The 25093-nt window shown below is 38.9% G+C and overlaps 1 long non-coding RNA gene across 4 annotated transcripts in view; it reads left to right on the forward strand.

The window, feature by feature from the left end:
• Window positions 1–22877, forward strand: part of LOC107978605 — a 74442-nt gene extending 51565 nt beyond the window's left edge. The window contains exons 5-6 of one of the 4 annotated variants that reach the window (XR_003483273.2): window positions 12198–12278; window positions 14935–15228. This is a non-coding gene — a long non-coding RNA (uncharacterized LOC107978605). Of the gene's footprint in view, window positions 1–3899; window positions 4116–12197; window positions 12279–14934; window positions 15229–20410 lie in introns of those variants that run through there. The other 3 variants (XR_003483275.2, XR_003483274.2, XR_003483269.2) reach the window with 3 other exon arrangements.
• Window positions 22878–25093: the final 2216 nt, after the last annotated feature.

The following is a 25093-nucleotide window of genomic DNA, read 5'->3' on the forward strand; positions in this document are numbered from 1 at the left end:
CTGCACTTTATGTAGTCAAGATCTTTTTATCAAACCGGAACCTGCCAATCAGTTAGCCCATTTGCCCAGAAAATCCCCTGTCTCTGCATTCTTATAATTGTGATTACAGGACACCTACCTAGCTTTTGTGTGGGTTTTGGAGATTGGAACTCTGATCCCCATACTTGCTTGGCAAGTGCCATATATACTTAGTTCTCTGTACACTCTAATTTCATTCTACTATCTTGCGTATATAAAAGATACCATGTAGCATCTTTCTGTGCCTTTATTTCTCCTTATAATATTTCCCATAATTCATGCATGTTGTTATGAATAGTAGCATTCCATTTCTTTAAAAAGCTACCTAGTACATATATACCAAGATTTCTTTATTTCTTTATCCATACACATTGATAAACTCTTACTTTGATTCTGTATTTCAGTTATTATGGTTAATGCTGTAATCAACATGGACATTCAGATCTTTCTTGACATTTTGATTTCATCTCCTTTGGGTAAATAATCAGGCATGGCCTTGCAGGATCACATAGTCACTGTATTTACTAATCTTGGAGGGACTTACATCATATCTTCAAAATAGTTATACATGCTTATTACTTCCAATTTTCCGTAGTTTATAAATATGTGCAGGATTTTTAGGGTCCCCAGCATCAAGCTACAATCCAGGTTGATTTTACCTATGGTGTGACTAGAGAAGGGCCCACTTCCAAGCTCTCCTGGTACTTGGCAGCATTCAGTGATTTCCAGATGGCTAGACTGAGGGTCTTGATTTCTTGCTAGATGATAGCTAGTAGCTGCTTTCAAGTTCATGTCATATAGCAGCTCAAAGCTTCCTTAAAGCCAACATGAATAAGAGTTTTCTAATAGGATAAACTCCAATCATAAAAAGTATATCCTCATACCTGGAAGCATTTATTCATTTAGCCATTGTTAATATTCTGAGTGTTATAAAGAATTTCCAGGTTACACCTATAGATACTTGAGAGGAGAGTGGAAAGTTAACAAGGACAGAGCAACCCTGGGCTGTCGTGGCAAACATGTCCTTTCCACAACATTCTGTCTCATGGGATAGAAATCAAACTTCCCCAGCTCCTCATGTCAGAATTCCAAGATGTTTTATTTATATCCCATATTAGGTCTGTTGGCAAATTTAGCCAACACTATCTTGGAAGATGTCTAACCTGTGGCCACTCTCCCCTTTTCACCAAAGCTCCATCGTTCAGTATCTATCTACACTTTCTATCTCACAACCTTTCATTTTTGTCCTTATCCTTTTGGTGTATTATCAAAACAGCAGGCAAAATAGTCATATATAAATCAAAGTCAATCTTGATAAGCCAGGAATGGTGGTTTGCATCTGTGATCCTGGCATTTGAGACAGGAAGACTGCCATGAGTTCAATGCTAATCTGGGCAAACACACTATGTTCTAGGCCATGCTAAACTACAGAATAAGAGCCTGTATTTAAAAAAAAGCCCTGGTAAATGTCTCTGTTGGTAAAAGAAATTGCTACACAGCAAGAAGAGCTTATTTCAAATCCTCAGCATCCATAGAAAAGCTTCATATGTACCTGTATTTCCATTCCATGAGAGGCAGACAGGAGGTTCCCTGGCTATTTCACTGATACTCCAGATTCCAGATTCATTGATACTCTATCTTTCTAGGGAATAAGGCAGAGAGAGACAAGCCTTTGGCATGTCTGAGGGTATACTTACCTGTGTACACATGTGAGCATACACTATAGACATACAAATGAAGAATTAAAATATGGTCAATTACATCCATGCCCCCTGTTGTATAAATCCTCCAGTGACTTCCATTACAGTCCTTACAGACACCAAGGATACATACTGCCATCTCTAGCTCCATCTCTAGATTCTCATCTTCTCTTATCATTTCAGTAGCTCTTTCTCTTGTCAAAGTTTTGTGCACACATTCCTTCCTCATGGAGCCTTCTACCCATTTATTTCAACTCTTGACTTCCATCTGTAGGTGGCTTTGCCTAAGCATCCTATTTAGGATGTGGTACCCCATCCCTCTTCTCTGCTTCTCACCAGTTACATCAATTTCCAAATCAAGTGGTGCTTTGGCTGCTTATCTGTCTTCTTGTCCTCAAAATACAGGCAGTACAGAGAAATACACTTACCTACTATATTCACAGGCCTGGCAGAGCCAAGCACAAAGTAGGTACCAAGCAACTACTTAATCATTAAATCATGTAACTGCATAATTCATGTGAATTAGATGTTATTCTGTGTGAAAATAATATCCTGGTTGATACCCATTTACTCATTTGTTAGTATTGTATAGCAATTTCTTCCAAGATTGAAACATTCTATCCTGCAGAGAGGTTCCTTAATCCAAAAAGCAAACAACTCACTTTAGGAAGTCCATGAAACTGAACAGTTTCACTTGGCCCCTTCTTCGAAAGAGTAAACAATAAAGACTTGTGAGAGCCACTGTGAGACAAGCCACACTACAAAGAATAATCTAACACCAAACCAGCTTCCTAGAAGAAGTAGAAATCAGCAGAGCTGCCTAGAAGAGATTTTGATCAGCTGAGTCACTTGGAAAAGACATTCTTCAAAATTTTAAGCTGTCTGCAGGCTGTGCAGTGTGTTCCAGGTGCCCACTTGTGTGAGCTGTGGTACATGCTGGGGTGGGATCTAATGATGCAGCTATCTTTGAGTCATTTCTGATACTATAAGTAACCCCCACCCAAGTTCCTATAAGTAACCCCAATACAACTCATTGCTTCACCAAGTTGAATTTTATTGGTATCCATAATTTGGTTTATTGTAGGCTCCTTATCTGGGATAAGAGGTTATGAGTATTATATCTTCCCAGGAAAAGTCTATCACAGAACATTTAGTTGGCAAACTATGTCACGGTGCAAACATGGTTGCTCACAACACATATCCCACATTATTAGAATATTTTCAAATTTATTTCAGTATCATAGATGATTGAATCTACAGTCTTATGCATTCTGACACTGAGTTATATGTACAGCCCTCTTTTTATTTAAACTTTTTTCTTTTAAAAGAAACTTATAATTATAATCTTATTATATTACTTCCCCTTCCTCCCTCCAACCCTTCTTACTTTCCCCCTTCCACTTCTCCCATATGCCCCACCCCCTCTCAAATTGGTGATTTTTATTATTGTTACATATATATGAAAAAATTTAAAATATAACCCACCGCGCCCATTTGGTGTTGCTTCTGTGAACATGATTTCAGGGCTGACCACTTTGTATTGAATAACTAACTAGGGTACACATTCCTGGGAGAGGCTAATTCTCCTTCACTCAGTAGTCATTACTTGCCTGTGTTTCTTTGTTTAGCAGTCTACCTTATGCTAAGGAGAGAGAATAGAAAGACTCTAAGAGCCAAAGGACCCAGAAGCCTGCTGTGAGGTTGTGTTTCCTAGAGAGGAGAGGGAAGATGATTCTCAACACTGTGACTTCCTAAACAAGGCCTGAACAATGACAATAACAATAACCATGCTAATCTGGAAGCAGAGACATCTTTCCTTTTTGAGGTTGTAATATAATTAAATAATTTCTTTTCATTTTTTAAAATAATTATTTTGAAACAGTGTCCTGCTAATTTGCCTAAGCTAGCTTTGAACTTTTCCAGTCCTCCTGAGTCAGCTTTCAGAATGGCTGAAATGGCAGGCCTGTGCTGCCAGCCTTGGCTCAAATATCATTTTTTTTAGCTTGTCCCCATTCCACACTGCTTTCTTACATCAACTAAAATGAATGTTTGCTATAGGATGCCATGCTTTCTGTATCCTTCATGAGTCCATTGACATAGTCAGAGTTTTCACAATCCCCCATGTCTAACTTTGTAGTAACCCCAGTTATTCACTTAGCAAATTCCTCCTTATCATTCCAGATCCACTCAGGTGTGATCTCAGCCAGTTTTCCAAGCAAGATCCAGCTTTGTAGAAGATGGTTTTCTGACTCTCCATTTTTATAAGCTCTGTGCCACTGTGGGAGTTCATCGGGGAGTATAATTAAATGAGTCACACTTTGTAATGTGTCTACAAGTGATAAGCACTATTGAAATTGTTTAAAAATCAAATTAAAGGAACTGCGTATTACCAATCTATGTAGTGTGTCCTCAGGTCCTAGCTTAAAGTGGGCAATCAATGTATAAGACTAAATGAATGAAGGAAACTGACAAGATGCAGATTAGCTATAACAAGAAAGAGAAATCACTGCATGAGTCATGGAAGCCTGACTAATGAAACAGATCCCATTCGCTACCTCTCAATCCACCTCCAGAAAGAGATGCCAGGGCTCTGGCTTTCACCATAGAAAATGTTTGTATTCATTACAGTTGCTATGACAAAATACCGGGCAGAAGTAACCAGAGGAGGGGCTTCTTTTCGATTGTAATTTCAGAGACATCAGACCACTACGGTGGGCAAACTTGAAGGCTGGGATGAATTGGTCCATGGCAGCAGAAACTTGCAGCTGCAGCTTCTCATGTAGGTTGATCAAAAAGCAGGTCCAAAACCAGAAAGCAACCTGACTATTATGAAGGCCCATCCCTAGTGGCCCATGTCTTCCAGCTAAGCTCTGTCCTAATATTTCTATTCCTTTCTAAGATAGCGCCACCACTAGAGGACCAAGTGCTCACATCATAAATTCACTGAGTACATTTCACCTGCAATTCTTAACTAATGTCTTAATTTGGAAGAAAATAACTCCTTGAAGTATTCTGGACTTGCTCTGTGGAGAAGCAAACCTGGAAGACAGAGTCAGCTGGCATGAGAGACCATGCAAAAGGGCTGTAGAGCTAGGGAAGCAACCCTGCAAAAAGGAGGTACTCCAAACAAGCTCGCTCAATGACAGCAGAGTTCTGTTAAAGGCATAGATTGGGTCAGAGAGCTTCGTGCAATTGTACAATGAAAGTGTTTAAGAACCTTGAAACAATTTACCTTAGCAGGTTGAGTTATGCACCTGCCATCCTGTTGAATCTATTAATTTGCTTATCTCAGTTTTTTTTCTGGGCCTTGTTGAAATAACAATTTGTGGTTTGTTGGATCACAACTAATTTGGAATTACTTGGATCTGAGGTAATAAGGTTTTCTCCAGTATCTTTAATTATATGTAAAGGTGGCAAGATAATTCCTTCATTTAGGGTAAGACAAAGGGGATTAATTAAACATGGAGAGAGAGAGAGAGAGAGAGAGAGACAGAGACAGAGAGACAGAGAGAGAGAGAGAATCTCACGAGAGTGGGGAGGGGTGGATCACCATCTGTGACTCTCCAAAGGTTTCTGCTTGTATCTGGCCTTGTCCATTTTGGATGCAGTGAGGACAGGCTGTGGGAAATCCTTTCAAGGACTCCACTCTGGACACCTTTTCCTGTCTTGTGATGCCATCATAATTATTTTCTTAGGAGCAGAAGAGTGAGATTAGATGGCAATTTTGTGTGGCTGAGAAAGGACCCAGGAGTACCCCCCCTCTTTGAACAGAACTATTACAGATACATATTTTAGAAACTACCAACATCTTTTACACTAAATTTCCCTAAAAAAGAACTTCCTAACCCCAAACTAGGTCTGTGAGTCAGCTCAGTGGATAAAGGCACTGGTTGTGAGTTCAGTCCCTGGGACACACATGGTGACAGGAGAGAACAAATTTTTGCAAGCTGACCTCCACAGTCTTGCTGTCGTATGCAAGCACCTGTGCACACACAAACAAAATAGATAAATGTAAAGAAAACAGAGTTATTTTTATACCTGAATGTGTTTTCCAAAAGGAGTTCAAATTTTAAACAATTTTCTAATGGACTTTTCATGAGAACATTGTCAGAAAAACTTACCGCCAGAAAAAAAGAATATATCATTCTTCATAAAGCATTCTGTCTTTATTTTTATTGATTAATATAGTGGTATAGACTTATGGGACATCAATGATGTTATGGTACAGGTGTAATAACCAAACGCAGGCTACCAACACATTCATCACTTTAAACATTTGACATCACCCATGTTGAGCTGATGTAAGATTTACAACAACACTGAAGCATAAAGTAAGAGATGCTTGGTGCATTTATTACACAATATGAGGATGCAAAAGAATGAATATTTTCTTGCCAAGATGGTTATCTTCCAATTCCATTGTTCTATCATTTGCTTCTATAATTTAGATTTCAATTATAAGGCACAATATGGAAGCATTTGACTTTGCAACATTTGAGATTTTTTTCTTTAGTAAATTCCACCAATGTCACAATTTGCAAGGCTTTGTGCTGGATAGTATTTCAGTGTGTGTGTGTGTGTGTGTGTGTGTGTGTGTGTGTGTGTGTGTGTGTGTATGCACACACACAATGCATTTCCCCTTTCCCATGAAGCTGGAGTCTCCTGAGGTGCAGCTGCTGAGTTTGCGTCCTCTGGAAAAGCAGCAAGCACTATGAACCACTAAGCCATCTTTCTAGGAACAAGGACTATTTTTTTCTTTTCTTTTTTTCTTTCTTTCTTTCTTTCTTTCTTTCTTTCATTTATATTTATTTATTTATTTATTTATTTATTTATTTATTTATTTATTTTGGTTTTTTGAGACAGGGTTTCTCTGTGTAGCTTTGGAGCCTATCCTGGCACTTGCTCTGGAGAGCAGGCTGGCCTTGAACTCCCAGAGAGATCTGCCTGCCTCTGCCTCCCGAGTGCTGGGATTAAAGGAGTGCGCCACCAATGCCCAGCAAGGACTATTTTCTTGTATATCTTCCTCAGAAAGTTCATTGTTATTGAAATGCTGTTGATCACAATGTATTATTAATAACTTTATATCCTACAACTTTTCCTACTTTATTTATCACTCCTAGTAGTTCTCTGGTATATTTGTTAAGGTTTTCTCTGTACAGAGATTATGCCATCAGCAAACAGAGACAACTTGACTATCTTGATTTCTATTTAGATGTTTTTTATTGTCTTTTCTCTCCTTATCTCTGTGGCAAGGACATTCAATACTATGCAGAGTAGAAGTAGCTAGAGGGGTAATCTTTGTTCTATTGCAAATTTTAGTGAAACAGATTATAATTTTCATCAATGACCATAATGGTATGTTTGAGCTTTCATTTATGGCTTTCATTGTGGTGAAATATGCTCCTTTTTAAATGTGTGTTATAGGATTGAACACTTTGTTTAATCTACTTTGGTGCTATTCAAACTAATCATTTTTCCTCTCTTTTTTATAATTCAAATTAGAAAAAAATCTTGTTTTACGTGTCAATCCTAGTTCCCTCTCCTTCCCTTCCTCCCCTGTCCCCCACTATCCTTCATCCTGTCCCCTTTCTGCTCCCCAGGGATGGTGGGGCTTTCCATGGGGCATCCTTAAAGTCTGTCACATCATTTGGAGCAGGGCCTAGACCCTTCCCCTGTGTGTCTAGGCTGAGAGAGTATCGCTCTATGTAGAATGGGTTCCCAAAGTCCACTCGTACACTAGGGATAAATACTGATTCACTATGAGAGGCCCCATAGACTGCCCAGGTCGCCTAACTGACACCCATATTCAGGGGGTCTGGGTCAGTCCTATTCTGGTTTCCCAGCTATCAGTCTGGGGTTCATGAGCTCCCCCTTGTTCAGGTCAGCTGTTACTGTGGGTTTCTCCAGCCTAGTCTTGACCCCTTTGCTCATCACTCCTCCCTCTCTGCAAATATGTTCTTTTTATATCTAATTTGTTGTCTTTTATAACAAGTCACTTGTTTCTCTTCTCTTTCAGTCTCCATTGTTCCTTCTCTATACCAGACTCTGTATAAATATCTATGAGCATTTTAAACGTACACGTCATAATACAGAGAGAAGTCTATTTCTTCTTTCAGTTTTCCCTCTCAGAAATGGTCACAATTTCTGAAGTTATTGAAATGAAAGTTTCTAAGCTGAAAGCAATATTCTTTCAAAACCCATCTCAAAGCCTTGGGGAAGGGTGGTAGGGTAGGAAGGGAGGGAGAAGGGAACTGGGATTGTCATGTAATTCATTCTTGTCTATAATTCAAATAAAAAAGTCTCCTTCCATCTTTTCTACTATCACACCATCCATTATCTTTGCTATCACAATAGTTTACTATATATTTTTGGTATTTTTTCTTTATTCTTATCCATTTCATGTTTGTTGAAGGAGCCATGAGGAACTTTAATCCATCTCTTTGGATACCTGTTAGGTACCTCTGCTTACCCCCATCTACGTGAGTCAACAACCACCCTGGAATTTCACTGATGTCTTAGTATCCACCATCCGCTCACAATGGATTTGTTCACTTATTCATGTTTCTCAAACATGCCCTGCTTTTGGTTTCTTTTTTTTTGTTTTGTTTTGTTTTGTTTTTTGTTTGTTTGTTTGCTTGCTTGTTTTTGGACACTTCATGATACATTTTCTCTTCCTTAAAGGTCTTCACTGAATATACTACACAGTTGATTCTAACATGTCACTCAAGTCTCACCTTATATACTGTCTTCTCAGAGAGGTATTTGCTGACCTTGTAATTGAATGCAGCCTCAGATCTGTCATCATCAATTCTTTTCTCTAGTTACATCATTTTTCCCTTTCTGACACTAGAGGCTTTATTTGCCTCTGTCTTTTCCTCCGTTAATCCAACCTCCAACAGATCAGATACTTTCCTTGTTTATCAGTGCAACACTGACATACATATTGAACAGAGTATGACATGCACTAAGGGTTGGTAGATTGGCAGGATGAATGGATATATAACAGGTGTTTTGTAGCAACTAGAATCTAGAGTGAGTAACATAGGAAAGGAAGTCTTAAAAGAGTTTTCCTTTGGCCTGAAGAACGTTCATTTTCACTGTCATCTCTTTTCCTAGACACCCAGTCATACAGCAAGACAGAGATAGGTAGAAAATAAATATGTAAATAAATAGATAGATACCTCTGTATACAGATAAATAAGTATATATAAAGAGACAGACATAGATGGCTAACAGTCTATGTACACAATTTCATCTAATAAGAGAGGCATGAAAATATCAATACATGTATATATACATGGGCAAGTGTGTAAGCATATTCACATATGTCTGGCTGTTGCACAGACAGGTATGCATATTTTTCCATAACTTTTTTCTAGATCCATTGTTTTAATCATATCTGAATTTATGGGAGAAGAACCATCAAGAACATTAAATATTATTATTTTAGACAGAAGAAGAGGGGTTGCAAAGGAAACAAACAAAAAGACAGAACATTTGCTTTTTCTGAGAGCAAACATGAAGGTTGGCTGCCAGCTTACTGGCTCATTTCATCTCCTGCTCCTATCTGAAAGTTTTCCAGAATCCCTAGTGTTTCAAAGTCATATTCTGTGCTTGGGAACTCTGAATAATAGAAATAATTCTTACCAAGCAATAAAATAACCAGTAGTGGTAAATAGAAAAGAAATGTTCTTGCATTGGTATTGCCAAAAGTTTTCCAAACCAGCCTTATTCTTGGGATAAGAACATATAATCAGACTTCCCATCCAATGACTCAGGCTAGCTAGGGCAAAAACAATTGCAGTCACACTGTCCTTTTGAGTTGCCAAAACATGTAGATGATCATTGAAGAATTGGCAACATTAATAGTGAAGGGAAATAATCCAAGCGTATGCATTCTAGAAAAATATGAGGGAAAGATTTTCAAAATGGGGTATTTCAACACAATGATGTTAGCAGGAAAAATGTTAAAAATGATAATGAATAGCAAAAACACACTACAATCTTGGAGTTGGGAAGATGGCTCACTTGTTAAAATGTTTGTTCCACAAATATGATGGTTTGAGTTCAGATCTATAGCACGTGTGTAAATACCTGGGCATAGCAACTCATGTCTGTAATCAGTGACCCAGAATTATATGACAGTAGAGAGGGTCCCTAGGTCTTGCAGGACAGCCAGTTGAAGCTGAATTGCTATGCTCCAGATTCAGTGACAGATGTTAACTCAAAAAATAAGATGTAGAACAGTTGAGTAACAGTTGAGTAAAATACACAATATTCTAATATTGACATCTGACCCCCCTTGTACAAAAAAGTCCCCAGCATTATGGAATGCAAACAGAAGGACCCTCATGTCCACAAGAGAAATGTTCTCCCTTCCCCATCAGGGAAGCATAAGAAAAATAACAATGAATAATAGGTGTAATAGGTAGAAGGAAAATTATACTTCGCCTCCTCAAATGCCCCTTAAAATTCAAGGGTTTCATGTTTTATTTAGTAAAACCTCTTTTGAAAATACCCAACTTAGAGTTGGAAATAGATGTTGGTTGTAAATGAAAGATAATCAACTTTTTGTAAGTCTTTAGTGAAAACACCACTGTAGTCAGGAGCATCTTCTGCCAACCTGTTTCTTCAAACAGAGTATGGAAGGGGCTTAGGAGCTGACTCATCTCAGTGTCTAACAACATCGAGAGTGCAGTTTATCACAGCAAATTTGGTTTGCCTTTCCATTATTGTTATTTATTCTTTTATTTTGAATATATTGTTTTAGGGCATTTACACTGTTTAAATTTATTCATATATAACCTCCAGGATTGGATATAAAATGGGTAAAAGGTTTTAAATGATCCCTTTTAATTATTTTCTCCTACTTTGGGGAAGATACATTCCAGAAAAGCAGTGCTCTAAGGGAAACCTTAACTAAGAAGACCCATATAACAACCACCTGCTTGACATGCTGTCCTCATATCTTAGTATATTTCCTAGGGTGGAAAATATAATCTCAGTATACTTGGAGACTCATTATACCTGGAGTGCATCCTGGGCTGAAAGAACACCTATAGGCTCAAGAGAAAATGACAGTTTCAGCAAAACACATATCTGTGCAATGGCCATGCACAACTCACCTTCATTCTGTTTCCCTGAATCTATCCAAAGGATCTCCAAATCAGGGCTCTGTGTTTTTTCCCTACCTTGTGTCTTATGTCTACATCTCTGATAATTTTCTTTCAGTTGTAGTCACATTGCTTCTTCTAGATGCCTTCCATTTGTTGCCCAACCTCAGTCTTAAATCAAAGATTCTTGATTTATTTTGCCTCAATCTTTGTCCTTGGGGTAGGGTATTCCATTCCTTCTCTATGCTTGTTTTTGGATGTCTTCTACATAAATGTCCAGGTCTTTATGTTGCCCCAATTGATCAATTAGTGAATCGGGTTCATTAGTGAAATCTTAGCAAGACACAGTTGTTTTTGCACAATTTGTAAGTGATGCCATCTACTCCTGGTACAGAGGGTCAGAGAGTAGGATAGGAATAGGCCCAGGGTACAGTATTTTGAAACATGGCATCTTAGAATCTGTATAACAGTATAGGCAACACACTCGCCTTTTTTCCATATAGCCAGTCATGAGGTCATAATTCAGCAAGTTTACTTCTCATGCATAGAGAGTGGTAACATGCCTACTTCTACAGAAACAAAGACAAGTGTGAGTAAGCAATTATTGATGTTCCCCACAAGCATTTGGTCAGATCATGCATCTCTATTTATTCACCTGACTAGCTAGTTTAATGAGCCTAAAACAGCAATGAAAAAATACACAGATTAGAGCTAGAGAGGCAACTTAATGGGTAAAAACTTTCTATATAATTGTGAAAATCACAGTTCCAACTCCTAGCACACATATAAAAGCTAGGTGAACATGGTGGTCCCCCTGTAATTCCAGCATCAGATGAGACAGCATATTCCCACAGCAAGCTGGCAAGTTAGACAAGCCAGATGGGTGAGCTCTAGGCTTTGTAAGATGCCCTGACTCATTAAAGTGGATAATGAATGAGGATGACGCCTAAGGTCAGTCTCCAGCCTCTGCACCCCCACATTTCATGTGTGTGGGCACACTGCAAACTCATATACATACATGATTATATACATGTCTAGCTGCTTCTTCGGGGCTTTATTTCCTTTCCAAGGCTACCATGTTACATAAAGTATGTTGAATCATTTTGCTTCCTCTTCTCTTGTTGATCTCTCTTTGTTATGGAGCCTTCATCATTATACTAAAAGAAATGTGTGACATTTCCTTTCCCAGAAGCAAGAGTTGGCATTTGAGAAGATATTGTTGCATTCTATGTGACTGGGTCCTTCTCCCAAGGTGAATGTGAATAGATGACTCACTAATATTTAAGCTAAAATTTAAGTATAAAGTTCCAGTGGAGCAGTTTTATGTTTTCTGCCTCTGCATCCTAATCTACATGTTCACCTACAGGTGTGTCCTATATATTGATTTTGAGGCCCAATTCACTCATGTGGATCTCTTTAAAGGTTCAAATTAAGACTCTTCACTAAGGTATGGGCATGCATCTCTATAATTAATTATCTTAAACAAACATTGAGCCAAAATTTCTCTCTCTCTCTCTCTCTCTCTCTCTCTCTCTCAAACACACACACACACACACACACACACACACACACACACACACACACACAGAGTTTTAGAAACAAAAAATGCTGAAAGATTTAATAGGATTAAAAAAGCAAATTCAAGATGGACATATTAGCACACACCTTTAATCCTGGCACTTGAGAGGCAGAGGTAATCTGTTCTCTATAGGTCTGAGGCCAGCCTGGTGTACATAGTGAGTCCTAGAACAGCCAGAGCTATGTCATGAGACCTTGTCTTGAGAAAAACAAAACAAAATTAAAAAACAAATGATGCATTAAATAGCAATTTTTGTTTTCTTATATTTTTGCTAAGTTATGTTTTTATTTATTAGAGTATGGATATCTCTGTGTGCATGTGTGCATGTGGTGACATGCATGCCACAGTGTGTTTTGGAGATCACATGACAACTTGAAGCAGCCCACTGTGTGGATTCTAGACATCTCACTCAAGTTGTTAGGCTTGGTGACAATAGCCTTTACCATCTATGCAGTCTCTCTTGCCCAATTTTTGTTAAAGATGGTTAACTCTTTTGAAATGGGTGGCTTTATAATTATTGCTCTCAATTTTCATTTCATTTCATTTTGTCACAAATAAACACAATATTTTTAGAGGATAATTGGCATAACTGTGGATATGTTATTGTTGTCTATAACACTTTCTCTTTCCACTCTCTTACCTTGCACACAAATATCTCAATGATGTCATGCAGGGGGGTTCATTCTCAATCTGGATGACTACAAGCTATAAAATTAAGTAAACCTTCTCCACCCCCATCAAAAAACAATAACCAATATATTTTGATTACCCAAAGTTCTACAACAATATTTTCCTGTGAAATGCATAATTCCTGGAATTAAAAAAAACATATGATAACATATATGGGTATATTACACATAGAAAGTACCTCTGTATTTTCTTTGCCTTTATGTTTATTGTAAATTATAGAAAGAAAATGATATATGAAACCTTAAACTAATTCGCTAACCTTAGAGATGAGTTGCAATTTTTCTTTAAACCATGGCCTCACATACAATACTATCAGATAAACACACTGTCAGCCACATCCACAACCTCAAGTTGTAAATTTTGAGGATCTCAACTCAGAGCCCTAGCTCCATACATTTAAAAAAAGTCTAATCAAGGAACTGGATCATAACTAGACAAGGAATGGCTAGATAATTTCAGCTGTAGATATATAAATAGGCAAAAAATGGGGTGAGGAAGTGGATAATTGATAATGGATGAAGAGAATCTTGGATTTCATATTTGGACACATCAATTATGCAAAGCCAAGATGATTCATACTTTGTTTTCTAAAAAATAAATTAGAACAGCATAGCTCTCTTTATAATGTAACAACCAAGTAAGATGGGAGTGTAGGTGGTGAATGGAGCTAGTGGTAGAGCAACAATTACCTAGCATGCATGAAGCCCTGAGTTCCATCCCTTAAACTGCAGGGTAAAGGATGGATAGACATGGCAGAAGATGTGAAATGGTGGTCAAAATCCTTAATTTGGAATATAATAATCTATCTCTCTTACTGGGTGTGGTGTGTGTGTGTTGACAGCATGAAATATATTTACATAAGATACAAAATTCAAAAGGGCTATTTTGTAGCTGGAAAGAATCCTATTATTCCACAAACTACCTTCTAAAATTTTAACCTGAGGTGCCTTTGGGGTCAATAATTACTGGTACAAATGATGTTTAATAAATGATGTACATTTGTGAAATAAAAAACAATAGTTTGCATGTTAAAATACAGACAGATGACCATATACAGTGTTGAGTTCATGTGACAGAAGTGTGAATGACTGACATCTTTATCTCATTCTGGAGACATTTGCATGGGCATTCAGTGTTAATCCTGGAGTTGCTGCAGCTGACCTAGTTTCCTCTGTGCTCAAGTGTACAGTGGATGACAATTCCAATACTGGCAGTTGGCAATAACTCTCTTTTCAGACTGGGCATTCAATGTATTTCCTCAATGATTGCTTGTTATGTGAAAGTTTACAGGCTGGCACACAGTAAAAGCAGACATGGAATGAGACATGTATATATGAATGTGTGTGTGTATTTGGGTGGATGCATGTGTCCTGTGTCTGTATGTGGTATGTGTTGTATGAAAACATGTTCATTGTTATATTTGCATACATGTGACATATATATCAGTGAATTGCATATCTGTGCATAGAAGTGAGTTAAGGGGCAAAATCATGTTTGATCACAAAGGCCAACTTCTCCCGATTATTGTTAAAACCAGTAGCAAATGGTTATGTGTATTCACAAAAACAATTCCATTATTATAGAGGAAGAAGCAGGATTATCCCCAAAAGATAATGTCTCTAAATACTGACTTGTTTTCAGAATGTCTTCCTACTTTCAGTAGAAACACAGTTTGTAACTGTTGCTGTCTTGAAATATGGTCCTTCTTTGTAGCCCTGACTGACTGGATCTTACATTGTAAAACACGCTGTCCTTGAATGCACAGACATCCACCTATTGCCTCTGCCTCTTGAATGCTGCAATTAAAGGTGTGTGCCTGTTATTCTTTTTCTAGATCTACAGTTGCTTGGATGGAATTTTCTTCAGTGGTGTAGCCAGTGATAAGTCGTCCGAGTTCCAGTAAATAACTTCCCATCCATGCTCATGCAAGTAACAAATTAAGCTCAGTGGGCCCCACACACTGAAGCACCTAAGTAGACTGTTTGAAGGGTTGCAGTGGAAAAGGGAGGGAGGTAAGAGGTAGATGGGAGTGACATGGCTAACACTCATTGTCTGAATATATAAAACTGGCAAACAATAAATTTGAAAATTTTTAAATAATTAAAAAACATTTAAAAATCTATCCTAAGTATGATTTTCGGTAAGGAACTCTGTGATATTTAGTTTTTATAATCTGTGTGACTTCTGAGATGACCCTCTGGGCACTCCCTTGAGCATTTTTTGAGCCTTTCTTTTGGCTGAGTTCAAGAGTGACTGAACATGGATTTCTCTTTAATCCCACCTGAAAGAAGATGATTAATTATAGGACACCCATCCCAACCTGATCAGTGTTCTCTCCACACCTCAAGAACAAGCACTCTCCAGGTGGCAGGGTTTTCAGAGTACCTGATGATTTGCTTTTTTGCCTTCTTGTGGACAGGCAATTTGCAGGAACAGCTAAACCTTCCAGTCTAAAACTGTTCAGTAGAGCGTATTTGTTGAGGTAATTTTCACTTAGTCGTCCACCTCCTAGGTGAATTAGGTTCCTCAGTATATTAAGCGTCTTGTGTCTCAATGAATATTTTCACATCTGGAAACATAAGTAGCTCATACCAAGACAATGTAAATTTTTATATAAAATATATTGATACAGCTTGTTTACAGAAAGCAAGTACAGTAACATACCCGAGTCTTTCACTTTCTACTTGCTCATTAACTTTTTGAGGAGAGTCTTAAAATCTTCATTCTACAAAAATAAGTTCTGATTTTTGCCCTTTTAATGATCAGGGAGAAAACTTTCTGTCTAGGTGTCCTTCTAAAGAGAAAGTAGAAGAACACTTATTATTTAAGAGACTGGGGCCATTCTTGCAAGGCTGTCATTACCTAATATGATTATATTAAAATATTTATTTCTAGAAAGCCTTTTAGGAAAATAGCAGTTATTCACTGTTACTTTTATGTTGTACAGCAACACATTTCCGATTTTATTTGTTTGGTTTTTAGACAATAGTTTTCTTTATCTTCTACTTTTCTAAATAAAAATAGTTATCTTGCTTTAAAAAAAACCCCACAATTTTCTGATTTAGAAAAGCCCCATAAACTAACCACTTAGGACTCTCTGGGATTTGCTCTCGTGTAATCAGGTATCAGCACCTCCATGCCACCCTCTTTGCTTCCCACCATGGTTAGCTTTTATTATATTGGTATTCCTGTTGGCAGGTGTGGTAGTTGGTGTAAACTATGGATTTTCTTTTACTATATATTTTATTAGCCCTGCTTTCCCCCCCCCATATCTCCTTTGGATTGGTTGATTATACAATTCCCACAAATTTAATTCCAATTCTCACTTGTCTCAATGCCTCCTGGTTCAACAGGTACCAGGATTCTTGTCAGTCTTCTCATTAGGAAGAACACCAGTGGGACATCTGCCACCTGCCTCAGTGAGCTTGGGATGTGCTCTGCTCCTAGCTGTGGTCACCCTCTGCATCACTGAATCTATCACTGAATTCTAGAACTCTCTGCCTCTCTGTGGTACTGGATTCTCAACTCTAGACCCATGCACCTCTTACTTTCCCTGTGTTCTTTAGGACTTCTCAAGAAAGGATCTTGTGAGATAAATACCGAAAGCTTTCATATCTGAGTATATACTTATATTTTTAATTTAGAAACAATCTTATTTTGCATATCAATCCCAGTTTGGTCTCCCTCCCATCCTCCCATGCCCACCACAGACCCCCATCCACTCCCCAGGGAAGGTGAGGCCTTCCATGGGGGATCATCAAAGTCTGTCACATCATTTGGGGAAGGGCCTAGGCCCTCCTCCCTGTATCTAGATGGAGAGAGTATCCCCTCATGGGGAATGGGCTCCCAAAGTCCATTTGTGGACTAGGGATAAATACTGGTTTACTGTCAAAGGTCCCATAGACTGCCAAGGCCTTCTATCTGGCACCCACATTCAGAGGGCTTGGTTCTGTCCGATGCTGGTTTCCCATCTTTATGGCTGGGGTTCCTGTGCTCTTACTTGGTCAGGTCAGCTGTTTCTGTAGGTTTCTCCAGCACAGTCTTGACTGCTTTGCTCATCCCTCCTCCCTCTCTACAACTGGATCCCAGGAGTTCGACTCAGTGCTTAGCTGTGGATCTCTGCTTCTGATTCCATCAGTTACTGGATGAAGGCTCTAGACGGCATTTAAGGTAGTCATCAATCTCATTATAAGGGAAGGGCATTTAAATTAGCCTCTCCACTATTGCTTAGATTCTTAGTTGAGGTCATCCTTGTAGATCTCTGGACATTTCCCTAGTGCCAGATTTCTCTTTAAACCTATAATGACTCCCTTTATTGTGGCATATCTTTTCTTGCTCTCCTCTATTCTTCCCCCGATTCAATCTTCCTGATCCCTCATGTTCTCATCCTCTCTCCCCTTCTCCCCTCTCTTCTTCTCTCCTCCCCTTTCTCCCACCTCTCTTCTCCCCCCCCACCCAATTTTCTCAGGAGCTCTTACCCCTTCCCCCTTCTTCGGGGGACCATGAATCTCTCTCATAAGGTCCTACTTATTTCCTAGCTTCTCTAGAGGTGTGGATTGTGAGCTGGTAGTCCTTTGCTCTATGTCAAATATCCATATGAATTCATTTGGTAGTTGAGCTGGACATAGAATTCCACATGAGATATTTCATTTTCTCTTATGATTTTCAACATACTTTTCATTACCTCTCAGTTTCCATTATTTTTATGCAAAATGTTTCCTTATATATTGCTTTAGATTAATGTAATTATTTTTCTCTATGAAAACCAGAACATGTTTCTAGTTGCCATCATGCTAATGGCAGGCAAAGACTTTTTTTTATCAGGTAAACATAGATATATATGAATGGCTTTTCTGCTCTGTAGGAAATACTAAGGGCTCTCTGGAAACAAAGGGTACTCAGGCAGTGCAGTCTAGTCAGTATCAAACAAAACTGCTTTCTTTGTGTGTGTGTGTGTGTGTGTGTGTGTGTGTGTGTGTGTGCCTGCCTGTGTGTGTGTGCCTGCCTGTGTGTGTGTGTGTGTCTGTGTGTATGTGTATGTATGTGTTAGATAAATGCCCCACCAGGAATAACTGGAAATCAACAGCAATCTTTGGCTCCTCTATCTACTTTCTTTGCTTTTAAAAAGGCTATTTTCTGCATGCAAAACTTAATAAAAGAAAAAAAAAAACAAGAAACAGCAGCAGCAGAAGAAAGGAAGGCAGAAGAAGCCAATATTTACAACAAGGAAATGCAGATCAACTAGGTCAACCATGAAGCAAGTCCCAGCAAGTACATTTTAACAAGAACTTCTTAATATTGAGCAGAGAAGTGACACTGCTCTGCAAAGCATTTGTGGTTATTATAATAAACTAAGAGAAACTGTTTCTAATGAAGTCAGATTGTACATGTAGGTTGCAGTTCTAGAAGATTACTTGCTACTCCTTATCAATTGTTTACTTGTGTTGTAGAATGGAATATAATTTCCAGGAAGAGCCAGGAGGGGCTTCTTTGTCATTGTTTCATCCTTAGAAGAAGTGGCTGCTGATGCCAATAGCAAAGGCAAATAAACCTCAGTATCTCACAGATTCTGGAGGCTCTCTTAGCATCCATAGCCAACGTTTCCAGACATTAATAAATCCAACAAGGGAAGAAATTTGGCTGAATTGTGATCCAACAACTTATGCAAAGCAATATTGTTTTTTGTAAAATTAATGATGGGAAAATGTTGAAGAAATATGAAATATGAAGGGGAGAATGGGCAGGCAATGGAAATCTCATTGTCTAAGATCACTTGAAGCATCCTTGTATGGATAGTGACCAGAAGTAATGCACCCTTAAAACAGCCCTAGGGCTAGGAGATACCTTAGTGGGTAAAACACTTGCTGTGAAAGTGTGACAATCTGGGTTCAGATGACCAGAACCAAATCAAAAGCTAGGCTCTGCAGTGTGCACCTGTGGTCATAGTGTTCCTTACAGGGCATGAGAGGCAGAGCTAGGAGACTCTCCGTAAGCTCTAGGGCCACCTGGTCTGCATGCAAAGCAGTGAACAACAAAGAGACCCTGTCTCAAAAACGTGGCAGGTAAGGACTGACAACATCCAAAGTTGTTAGTGACAGTGCATGTGCTTTGATACACACAGGATTGTATTCACAGACAGACATGGACACTCACACATACACACTCCACATGGACACATGCATGCATGTGTGCACACATGTACATACATACATACACACACAGAGAGAGAGAGAGAGAGAGAGAGAGAGAGAGAGAGAGAGAGAGAGAGAGAGAGAGAGAGAGAGAAGTAGGAGTGGAAGCAGTCCCTGTAGCTTCAGTTAGTGCATATACTCAGGGTGCACACACCTGAACTCCTGAAAGCACTTATTTGGAAAGACAAATGCCTGGGCCCTATTCCAGGCATTCTTTATCAGAAATCTGCATTTTAATTGGCTTGTCCAGATGGTTAAGGTGCATACAAAAGTCTGGAAAGTTGAACTTGACTTTGAAGTAAGATGGAACTGGGGCTCTAGTACATCCTGCTAGGAGGGAAATAGCACTAGGAGGTAGTTTCCACATGATATTTGTGGCTCTCATTCAAGGAAAGGTAAACAGCATCTGTTTCCTTCCTCCTGTCTCTCCCCTCTCCCTGTCTGTTCATAGACTTCAGGCTTCCCTATTAGAATTGCTTCCCAATATAAAGCTGCCTTTGCAATTCATTGTCATGATACTGATGGAAGGGTATGTGTGCATGCATGTGTATACATGTATACACGTGCTAGTGAGTAGTATACATATTAAGGCACAGCCCAAATTGCAAACAAATCCTTAGAACTTGACAGTTGAGAAAGGACCTTGAATTATAGGAAGTACAGAGAACTATAATTTTCGAGTCCTTTTTATGAGTGATAAGAGCTCATGTAAAAATTTCCCTTATTATGTTTTGTGGGTTTCAGAATCCAACTTCAGGGTTACCTGAGCTCGAATCTAGTTCAGACAATTAGATATAACTGGGAGAAAATGTTTTTCCCCTCTCAATTTTCAACTTCAGATGTGTAGTGTGACAGGGATAATAATATGAACCCAAGTTGCTATCACATATAATTAGATTAGGTAAGTTGAGGAGGGTAATGCATGGCACAAAAAGTGCTTAGTAAACGTGGTGATGAGTAACTCTAAGTCATGGAGGGAGGGAGGGATGTTCAGGATGCTTCAAGGCATGCAGGGAAGGTCAGCTCATGCTGTTAAGGACACAAAGAAAATAAGGAAAGCTGCTGGGAGGTAGCTGGCCTCTTGCAGATTCTAGAATGGAAATCCTGTCTTCTCTACAGGTATAAAAAGAGATCTCCAATCAGAGGCACCTAATTACTGAAAACTCAGTGAATAAACTCGGTACACATAGGACTGAAAATACTCTAGCTACATAACAAGGAAAACTGAAGAAAATCAAGTTGACATACCACAAGGGAGCAGGTGACACACATGAGGGTGAATAGGCAGGCATGGGCCGCCATGTGGTGACTCACCTGTTTGATGGAAAATTTGGACTTTATTCCATGGGGTTCTTATACAAGTATGAGTATGAACATGCCACACAATATAAGGTTCTTCCTCACTGATTAGCTTTGTGTTTGTATATTTTTGTCTGCTTTTCTAAAGTCCATGGACTTTTTAAGGATTCTTGTCTATTTTTTTCTCAATCAGTTTGATTTTTTTTTTCCTTTTCATCTTAGAAGAGTGTGGAGACAACCTCTAAGAAAGGAGAGATTTGCTCTGCTCCATGGAGAGAGATAGTTTGCAGTAGGAGAATTGCTAATTGTAATGACCACAGACTCTGTCCCTGGATATAACTGAGGGCCTTAGTCATTGAGTGAATCACTGTCTAACTATCTCATATTGGTTGGGTACTTTGGAGTCAAACATGTTTAGATCTCTTTCTGTCATTCACATACTATGTAATCTGGGGCAGTTTTGTTGATTGGATATGGAGGGAATCGGAAAGGCCCCATGTGCTGGAGCCTTTTTGCTGGGTGATCCAAGCATTAAGAGAGGATTGCATTACAGTCTTTGGCCTTCATCAATATAACCCATCATGGATTTATAATTATATAGCCTAAATGGGGAGGTGTAGAAACAAGGATGTGGGGAATTCATCGCAGGAAATGAGTCATTGGGAATATGGCTTTGAATACGTGCATATACAGTACAACATTGCCTGCCATTCCAATCTGACTCTACTTGCTAGCTGACATTGGTGAGCAGCCGCCCTCTGCTGTACATGTCTGCCATTCTTTTCCACCATGATGCTTCTGCTTTGCTACAGGCTGAAAAGCAATGCAGACAGGTGACAATGGTGGAAACTTTGAATCTAAATATGTTCCATGCTTCAAGTTGTTTCTCTCAGGTATTTTTCAGTGATGAATAATACAGAGAGGTCGTTGAACACACCTTGTCTAGTTTCCTTTTATCAAGATTGTGCCATAATGCTTACCTTAAACAACACTGTTAAATTGAATCAAATTAATTTCGTCACATAATGGATTCAGAAGATTGCTGTTTTAAAGGAAACTTTATCGGAGACAGATTTATTTATTGTGCATCATTTTCAACAGTAACTGTCCTGATATATGATACCCTTCTTATAAACCAGACAAGATACGCCACACTATAAAAGACCTTATTGATGGAATATTTGGGGTTGTAGAGAGAGGTCACCATGTTAGATGCTTGCAACCCAGCCTGATGATGACCTGAATTCAATCACCAGGTCTTACATGTGGAAGAAGGGATCCAATTCCTTAATGTTTTCCTCTGACCTCCATATGCATGCGTTCACTCTACATAAAATACAAAAGTATTTTAAAGACTCTAACTTTGTGAAATAGGGAGATGAGTTTTCATTTAATACAATCAAGGTAGGTAAAATCTGATGGAGGGATAGAGAATAGATGTCAATGAAGAGACTTGGACCTAAATGGCCTTCTTTAGTGGAGGGAGACAACAGACTCTGCAGGAAACATAGAATGCCAAAGGATGGTTTGAAAGGCATAAAGGAGACAAATATGGCTGTCATGAGTTCAGGGATGAAGGTGTTATGAAAGATAAAGTCCCTCAGAGAGTGCCTGAGGTCCCCTTCAAGTTGGGTCTATGAGATATTCTCACTGTTGGGTTGTGCTTCTCTACTGTGGACTCAGCTTACTTAGGCAGAGTCTGTGCATTCTAGGGATGAAAAAGAGGGAAAGGAAAATGTCTGTACACACAAATCCTTTCATTCACACAGTCAGTCTGTACCTTTCTATATTGTCCTGATTCTTGAAATATTCATGGAGGAAGCATCAGGCTCATCATTACTAACAGAATATTTCATGTTGATAAGATCCTCATGATCTTGCAGTATGGGCAAGGAAAGAAAACACATGAGAACTGAGAGATGTTGTGGTACTTATGTAAGTGTGAAAGATAGTAATTTAGGATATTACATGATTAGGTCTGTCTTATTGTCTATTCTTCAGAAAAGAAGAAGTCATAAAATAGCATAGGTATTGGGCTCAGTCATTAAAGTACTTGCCTTGCAAACACAAAGACCTAAGTCCAACTTCTAGACCTGGGCAAAAAGGTAAATGATGGCGTGTTCTTGTAATCCTAGTGCTATGAAGGCAGAGACAGGCAAATGTGTGAGGTCAATTTTCCAGTCAGCCAATCATATTTGGTTAACTCCACGACAGTGAGAGACTTCACATATATAAGAAAGGTTAATGGCATCTGAGACATGCACATACACACAAAACACACACACACACACACACCACACACACACACACACACACACACACACACACACACACGAGAGAGAGAGAGAGAGAGAGAGAGAGAGAGAGAGAGAGAGAGAGAGAGAGAGAGAGATTTTAGGGCTCATTATTTCCCACAGTGCATCTCTTGAATGCTTTGTGGGGTAAAGGAATTCTGCTTGTTTTATTTTCATCAAAGCATTCAAAGGGGCATCAAAGGAGTGGTCAAAAGGAATCTATAAACACAAGTGGAGGCTTCTGAAAACCCTGCATCTAAAAGCAGAGTGTGTCGTGGTTAAGCAGATCCCAGTTGTGTCTTCAGCCAAGCTTGTGTGATCTCAAGTGACTCTTTTGCTAGCTCTATTTTTACCCCAGGCACATTTTGACATGACCTAAAAAGATATCATTAAGCCTTCAGCTATTTCTGTTCCAAATAATATACTCAACATACATTCTTCCTTATTCCTTCAGTGTCAGCCCTTCCTAAGACTTCCTGAGTACCACAGAAGGAAGATTGCAGAAGGGTCAGAGAAAGACTAAGGAATCTGGTTTGTCTCATTAATGACACATGGAATGTTTATATTTTGTATGAAAGTATAGGAGGTAGAATCATTAAAATGACCACACCAGAAATATTAAGTCAACTTACTATGCTACAACTGTATTTGGCTATTTTGGGCACAGGCAGGTCTTGATGCATGCATAAACATGGAAGAATAGACAGAAAAGCCTACCAATGGCATGTTTATAGCATTTCCATAGCCACTAATGGAAGAAAATGGCTTTAAATGTGAACAACTTTATGTATGCATTTTCAAAGTTTCCTTTCCTTTTTGTCTTCTAAAACAGTCTGGAGAAAGATGAGCATGTCCAGAGGGGGTCCTGTTTACCATCTTTGTGATACTAGCTGGGCATGCCCCAAAGTATTTCATACCATCATTTTGATCTTTCAAACATATATTCCATGACCTTGACTTGTGAATGCCTCAAAAGTAACTTCAAAAGTGAATGAGTATGTTATTTATCCTTTGTCTTGAACTGTAATCTTAAACTGAGCATGCTTGAAAATGTGTCTGTCCCTGGAGTACTTTTCTGTTTCAATACCTATAGATGTCCCCAGTAAAATGTCCATGCTTTCCGTGCAAGGAGAACATTGTCTTGGGCACAATGCCCATGGTCTCCTCACCTGCTACAGGTAATAAACCATTCTCTACTTATATCTCATTGTTGTACTTTTTGATTCTTTTTATTACTAACGTGCAAAGCCATTGTCTTCAGATGCACTTTCAGAACTCAGACTCAGTCAATTCTGCCTTGTCATTTAAACAGGTATACAGTTTGAAAAAACTTTATTTTCAATTAAGTAAATAATTTTAAAAAGAAGTATTCTAAGAGAAAGTGATTGGTTTCTGAAGAACATGTGTGCTTGATTCCTCCCCCACCTGTTATTCTAAATTCCTTTTGATTTTCACGGACTAGTACTAGTAACCCAGGCTACTAATTCCCAAGGCTAACGCCTCACCCATCATTGATGATGACACATGTACAACATGTTGCAAGGTACACCTGGGAGTTTCATTCAAATCCATTTAAACCAATAGCATACATTCATTTGTTCACACAGAGCCTGGTAATGGGAAGAAGAAACTAGTACTGATCTGATCTTCACTTGCTCCTCTTACCATGCTGCTTCTTGGCAAAAGAAGACACTGAAGTACCTCCCACATTCAATGACTTGACACTGAAACAGCCGTGACAGAGGTCAGGGTGAGGCTGAGGCTGCCAAGTGTAACTAATAAATACACAACACATATTTAACTGAAACTGGGGGTAAGAAAGAAATAGTAACTACGACATAATAATGTGAAAATAAAACTATTATCTGGCTGAAATCAAACGCAGGGCATCTGAATTTTTATCTGGCAGTCCTCCATCTGATGGGACTCCTTTGACTCAGAGCCCAGGGTGTTTCCAGGCAATTGTATTCTCATGAAGAACCAAAAGAAAAAAAAACCCTGTGAGACATGAGAAAGATGGAAGTCAGGCAGGGTTGAGAGAGTGGGGGAGGCAGAGCGGGTGTGGATGGATGTAGATGAATGTGGTCAAGTATCCTGCCTTGGGGCTCCTAGAATTGCTGAGTTGTTTGTTGAAAGGAGATGGGAATAAGACATCCACTCTCCAGGTGGAAAAAGATGTGCCTGTGTGGGAAGCAGCATTTGACACACT

The sequence above is a fragment of the Cricetulus griseus genome, chromosome 3, assembly GCF_003668045.3.
Source record: "Cricetulus griseus strain 17A/GY chromosome 3, alternate assembly CriGri-PICRH-1.0, whole genome shotgun sequence".
Lineage (NCBI taxonomy): Eukaryota > Metazoa > Chordata > Mammalia > Rodentia > Cricetidae > Cricetulus > Cricetulus griseus.